General features: G+C 26.6%; 1 pseudogene across 1 annotated transcript; it reads left to right on the top strand.

The window, feature by feature from the left end:
* The first annotated feature begins 3379 nt into the window (after nt 1-3379).
* Nucleotides 3380-6771, top strand: LOC111306244 (uncharacterized; annotated as a pseudogene). The gene is made up of 3 exons (XR_016331743.1): nt 3380-3398; nt 4820-6270; nt 6411-6771. The product of XR_016331743.1 is annotated as an uncharacterized LOC111306244 (transcript).
* The last annotated feature ends 587 nt before the right edge of the window (nt 6772-7358 follow it).

The following is a 7358-nucleotide window of genomic DNA, read 5'->3' as shown; positions in this document are numbered from 1 at the left end:
TTTAATCTCTCTGCTACAGTAAATAATCTCACTACTACAGTAACTAATGTTACCTCCACTATTTTTTTAAATCTCACTGGAGCTAATTTCATTGCCTATCTAAATGGAAATTAGTAGTTATTTAAAACCCAAAATGGTTGAACATAACTAAAATCCAAATTGAAATAGTAACCAAATCAAAATCTAATATTTTTTATTCATCTTCTATAACAATTTAAGAGTTCTTTACATAAGTTTTCCTTTCATGTTAATGTCTTATTTTTATTATCTTTGTGGTTGAATTATTTAATTAATTTTAAGAGTATTTCTAAAGTGAAATTACATTTATAAGTAATTGAGTATATTTATTTTTTAGTTGGATTTAGGATGATTTGAATCTAACTTTTTAAACAAAAAGAAGTATACACCAATTATTGAGTCAAAATTTTTCAGTTGCATAAGGGAATAATTGAGTACATTATAAATAAAAATAGATGATAAAACTTGAATCGAGCTAATTGGTCATTGATTTTAAATCTAAAATCCAACTTGAAATTATAAAAAGTCAAAATTCAATCCTAAATACACAATTAAATAAAGTTGACTATTTAGTTTTATTTATCTTTTTTTAATTAGTTAAATTATTAGTTAAAAAAAAGGAAAAATAAACTGAAAAATGCTTGAGTTAGAAATTTGGCTAGTGATAAATTAGATTATGTGATAATCCTTGGTTTCAAATTGAATTAGAGTTGATCTAAAATTCTCTTAGTTCAATCCCATAAATAAACCTGTAAGTCACAATGAAAGAACACACAGACATCCAAGAGAAAAAAAGAACAAAAAAATTAGTGAGTTAGAATTGTGATTTCTTAGCTAGAAGTTGTTTTGAAGTTTGTTTTTAGGAAATTAGAGGTAATTAAAAGAGAGAATGACGTTGACAAATCAAATTTTGCAAACAGAAGTTTTATACAATTTTTCTAGAGATTTCTAGAAAAATTTTAATTTTTCGATTCAATTTTCTAGTGACATTCAAGTTTTTCAACCAAATTCCAATGATTTTCCAATTTTTGATGAGTTTTCCAGCTTTTGGCAACATCCCTAGATTTTCAAAAAATGTTTTCAATTTTCAACGAAAGTTTCAATAAGAAACCCAAATCCCAATCAATTTTTCAACGAGGAACAAACCTTTGACAAAACTTTATAGAATCCGATCATCGCACTTTTCTAGAAAGAGAGACAAAAGAAAAGAGAAAGAAAAAAGAAAGAGAGTGAAAAAAAAAAATTTGAAAGAAGAGAAAAATTTTCAGCTTTTATATAAGACAAAAATTGTGCCGTTTTGGAACCCTTAACCTGGGTAAGATCTGCATGTTTTACCAAAACCTGACTCAACCCTCAACACTCTTCGTTTGACTTGAAATCCTACCCTAAGCCAAACCATTTGAATTAAGCTGTGAGCCGAGTTGCCATAAACCTTGAGTGTTTTTTTTTTATTTATAAAGTCGAGCCAAATTGTCCCTTAAAGCTAAACCAATAAAAATTAAGTTATTTTAATTAATTAATTAATTAATTTGTTTGTTTGTCTCTTGTTTTCTTGTGATTGTAATTATTAATAAAAAAATATTTTTTTTCAAAAAATAATAATAATTTCTAAAAAATGAAATGATTTTTTTGAAAGGTTGAAAATTTTTGAAAAAATGAATTTTTAATAAATCTTACCAATATATTGGAAATTTTAAATTTTTGAATAATAAAAAACTTTAACAACATATTGGAAGGTTAAAATTTTACCTAAGAATTTTTTAAAAAAAATTCTTACTAACATATTGGAAGATTTGTAATTTTTTCAAAAATTTAAAAATAAAGTTTTACTAACATATTGAAAAATCTTATTAATTTTTTACAAAAATTAAATTTTCAAAAAGAAATAATTTTCAAAAAATCCTACCAATATATTGGACAATAATTTTGACAAAAAGTCTGACTAATATATTGGAATATATTTTTGAAAATGAATTATTTTTAAAATTAGATTTCGAATATCTGAGGATGGAATTACTAAAAACTTTGGAAAGAATAATTTTTATATAAATTTTTTAGTGAAGAATCTTTTTAAATTTTACCAATACATTAGAAAATTTTTTAAAAAAATTGATATCAAGATTCTAAATCTCATTTAATGGTGAATAAGAGTTTTTTTTTTTTTAAATTAAATGGATCTGACAATGATGCCTCTTCAAAATGTGACAAATAGTTTCCTTAAATACTTCTAAGGTGAGAAAATATTTATAAATTATTATCAACATATTTGAGTAATTTAAAGATAATTTTCAATAACTAATTACTTAGTAAAATTTGACTTTTGGATAACGCAAAATCAATTGATACCATTATTTGGATAAGCGTTATGAGAGTACTATAACATTTTTCTCTCATAACCGTACTTTGGACATAGTCATGATTTTATAGATTAAAATCGACATTTTAAAAATACTTAATCAAATTTAAGATTATTTTTTAAAATGAAATAGATTCAGTTAGATAATCAATTATACTTAAATAAAAATAGATTGATGACAACATTTTAAATCTAATGTCTAACAATAAATTTTCAGACTTATAAATTCTATTAAAATGCACATTTTTTGTATAATAATATATTTCTTAATTCTCTAATCGCTTTGCTCATTGTCACCATCCAATATCTAATGACAGCTTATAGTCAGTCAGTACCAACACTCAATAAATACCTAGTGCAATAAATCAATATCTCTATGAAAAAATTATGGATTCGTATTAATAAAATGTAAATTTTTAATAAAAGAATATTGAAATAAACTCAATAATATTTTTTTTATTTTTTTTACATTGTTTGCTATTATTTTCATTAATCTACCATTCTATCAATATACATAATATTTTAATCTAACTAAATCATTTCATCAAATAAAAATATAAATTATGTTATAAATTGATTATATTGGTAATGTAATATGTTATTAACATTTTTTTTTTATCTTTTCACGATAGAATTATGAATTCAGGTGGATTATACTTTATATTGACTTTTTATTTCTTTTGAAAGATGTTATAAGTGGTATGTTATTTCATTAACATTTTTACCCCTATTTTTATCATATTAGATTCATAACTTTTAGATGAAAACATTATAACCTAAAATTATGGTTGTTTATGGAAACAAATACTAATATTAATTTTTAGTTTTTACAATATCACAATTGGCAAGTTATTTATGCAGTACAATCTATACTAAAATAAATTTTAATTTAATTTAATTCAAAAAAATACTTAAAAAGTATTTAAAAATTATCTTATACCATATCATATATATATATATATATTATATTACAACATATATAGTTACCAAATAGTAATTGCTGACATGGACGTTTATGTGGACAGTTTCTTTTTTCGACATGTAAGATAATTCCTAAAACTTTTTATTATGATGACACATAAGATATTTATTAATTTTAAATTATTTATAAAAAATATATTTTAAAAATTATTAAATTATGTAAAATTTTAAAATTTAATCCAAAATCAATTTAAATTCTAATGAAATTCTTTTGTTATGTACATTACTTTATCTTAATTTAAAACTAATTTTAAAGTAATTTATATTTTCTAATTTATCTACAGTTAACATGAGTATTTAAATTTATCACAACTTTTAAAAACATTATTTCATATCTTTAATATTTTTTACAAATACTTATAACATTATCTTCAACTTTTAAATCTATTTTATAAAAAAATGTAAAAAAAAATATAAATAAACAAACACATGTCTTAACACAGTCATATTAATGCTGATAGAAATGAAGACTAGAGATTACTTTCTATGTTACAAATTAGGAACTATTTGTCTAACACTTAGTGGACTAGTTCAACTTAGTGAAAAGGCAAATGCATAATTTTCAAAATTAAAAAAAATAAAATAAAGTCAGATATATCAATGACATTCCATACTTACAACATCTCTTAAGCCTTTCATGTGAAACTAAACATAATTGATATATAATTTATACACTTTTTAGTCATACAATTGTAAGAATATTTTATGGTCTAAATCTATGATACGTTTGAAAAATTAGTTATCAGGAATCCATTTAGATTCTAAACTTTATCATACCTTTACAATAAAAATGTTAGCAATAGAAATTTTTCAAGATACCAGTTGTGAATAGAGTCAAGATATCAAACATAAAAAAAAAGAAAAACTATAAGATAAAAGTATAAAATACTAAAATTTAAATATTATTATCTGATTAGATATTTTCTATAGATAAATTTATTATTTAAATATATTTATGGATTAAAGTTTATCAAGATTTAAATGAAAAATCAATTTAAATATAAGATAATTAAATAGATAAAATTATTATTTAAATATATTTATGAATTAAATAAAATTAAATAGCTTGATTCTCTACTATCTTTCCATTCAACTTATTTTCCATACAATATTCCATTACTCTTTTACTGCATTTCCATTTAAGGTAGATTTATTTTTCTTTTCTATTTTCTAGAGCTAAGTTCTCTTAGTTTAATTTTGACATTTTTTTTATATATTACAATATACAAAATTACAAAAATACATGTATTTTTACTTTTTGTTGGTGTTATCTGCAGACCTTTTATTTTTTTATGGATTCTTCACTTAATCAGCTAATATATTTTGTCTTTTTAACTGATTCAATTTTACCCCAACAAGACCAACACGAAGATTCAACCACCCCGTCTCCTCTCCATAACAAACGTCAAAAATTGCAATATCCCAAACCAATCACTCAACATGACAACCAATCAAGCCCATGAGCCTTTGTCAGAGCTGGTACTATTTTCGAAGTTGTTGGTCAAGAACATATTCTGGGTAATATTTCTCTTCTCCGTTCTGCTGTTGACCGTAAAAGAATTCCTTCTATTATTTTTTGGGGTCCTCCTAGTGGTGGTAAGATTTCCATTGCTAAATCCATTGTTAATTCTGCTCAACAATGGTCTTTTATCTATTTGTTTCTTTGTCTGCTGTTACTTGTGGGTTTGAGGATGTTAGAGATTCTGTTGAGGAAGCTAGGAAAATGAGAGTTAAGAATAATTAGATGACTTTACTTTTTGTTGATGAAGTTCATAGGTTTTAATAAATCACAACAGGATTCTTTCTTGCCTGTGATTGAAGATGGAAAGTGTTGTGTTTATGGGGGCCACTACTGAGAATCCTTCGTTTCATTTGATTACACCGTTGTTGTATAGGTGTAGGGTTCTTACATTGAATCCTTTGAAACCTCGTCATGTGGTAACTCTTTTGAAAAGAGCTGTTAAGTAATTTCAGAGATAAGGGATTGTCACAGAGCGTAGGGATGAGGGTTGATGTTAAGGATGATGCTATTGAATTTTTGCTATGAATTTTGATGGTGATGCTCATGTGGCATTGAATGCTTTGGAAATTTCTGCCACAACAGCAGCTGCCCGAGTGGCTGGTAATCCACAAAAAGGTGTAGGAGTAGAGCCAGATAGGAATTTTGATTTGGTGGCAAGTGATGAAACTGAGATTGGTTCATTTGAACCAGTTGTTACGGTAGATGATGCTAAGGAGGCACTCCAATGCAAGCATATTGCATAAGAAAAAGCAGGGGAAAAGCATTACAATTTTGTCAGTGCGCTCCGCAAGTCAATGAGTGGAAGTGATGCAGATGCTGCGATTTATTGGTTTGCAAGAATGCTGGAAGGATGTGAGGAGCCCCTTTACATTGCACGCAGACTAATAAGGTTTGCAAGTGAGGATGTCGGGCTGGCTGATCCATTAGCCCTAAATCAGGTCAGGCTGTTTCCTGTTATCAAGGTTGTCATTTATTGGGCATGCCCCAGTGTAACGTGATTCTTGCGCAATGTGTTGCTGACTTGGCTCTGGCTCCTAGATCCATTTCTGTGTATCGAGCAATTGAAGCTGCACAGAAGGTTGTTTGGGAATCTGGACGACAGAATGAGGGAGTGCCACTTCATCTAAGGAATGCACCAACCAAGCTAATGAAGGAACTTGGATATGGAAGGGATTATATATATCCTCCAGATAATCAATTTTCATCAAGTCAATCATACCTTCCTCCTTCTCTCCTAGGAGACAAGTTCCTTGACTGGCCTAGTGGAAATTCAACAAATCAGTAAGAGTCATGTCATCATTTTTGGGGAGTCCTTGAGGAGAAAATTTCCTTGATGACCAAAATGTAAATTCCTCCACCAGTTTTTTTGGAATCGTAACAGTAACCTTTACAGGTTAGTTACTAATCAAAGTTTTTGTGGATATGCCTTTTCTATAGGTAATTTACTATAGGTATGAGAAGCAATTTACTACTATGTCTCTGTTACTGAAATTGGTCAAAATTATGATACTCTTACTACATGATGTTGGACAGTTTGATAGACTCAAGTTATGCAATGAAAGTGGTACAATTCCATGGAAGTTGTCAATGGAGAAGGGGAGGGAACCGGGATTTCTTTCAATATATTGTGAAAAATCTTTGCCAAGTAATTTTGCCTTATTGTTGCATTGTGGTGCCAGCCAAACTAACAGATTGACATGGAAACATCTGGAAATGTACGCTTCAGATGATTGGCAATTCCAATATTGAAAATTGACGAGTGAAATGGCGCTGAAGCAGCAAGTAAGACAGCAGTGGGCTGCTAAAAGCAATTGGAAAACAAACAACGTTTTACCAGCCTTCTACCATGACTTTTTTTTTTAAAAAAATGATATTTTGACAGATAAAAGGCAAGTTCCCAAGACATCAATTTTTTTTTTTTAAATGAGTTCTTAAGGGATATAAATAGATAATAAATGAATTTTTTTGTAAACATACATCAATTGAACACATGTACATTCAAGTGCAACTTGTTTATTAAACGAATTTTAGAATTTTGTTCAAAATTTATTCATTTGTCATATAAAAGGAGCTTAACGAGCTGTTTGATGAATTATTAGTTGAACTACACCCCCTAATTATAAGTAGCCAAAAAAAAGACTACTAATAAGACTTAAATTTTGAACCACTTATGTTAAAATCTTACAAATTGAATCAACTGTCAATTTATCATTAGTGAAAGTTTTTCTTTTGATATAAAAAAAATTGTAACTTAAAAATATAGTTGCAGATGTTAATATAGAAAAACTTTTTTTTTATTTATAAAATTCAATAATATTCAATCCAAGACAAATCTTTAAGGGAAAGATTTGGATGAATATTTTTAAGTGAAATTTATGAAATTATTTATTAAAATTGATTAAATAAAAGTTAAAACTAAAAATTAAAATTGATAAATCGAAAAATCTCGTTACATAGATCAAGTATGTAAAATTTAAAAAA

Source organism: Durio zibethinus, chromosome 21, assembly GCF_047325235.1.
Source record: "Durio zibethinus cultivar Kanyao isolate XHJ-2024 chromosome 21, ASM4732523v1, whole genome shotgun sequence".
Taxonomy (NCBI): domain Eukaryota; kingdom Viridiplantae; phylum Streptophyta; class Magnoliopsida; order Malvales; family Malvaceae; genus Durio; species Durio zibethinus.
This window is presented reverse-complemented; position numbering and strand designations above follow the sequence as displayed.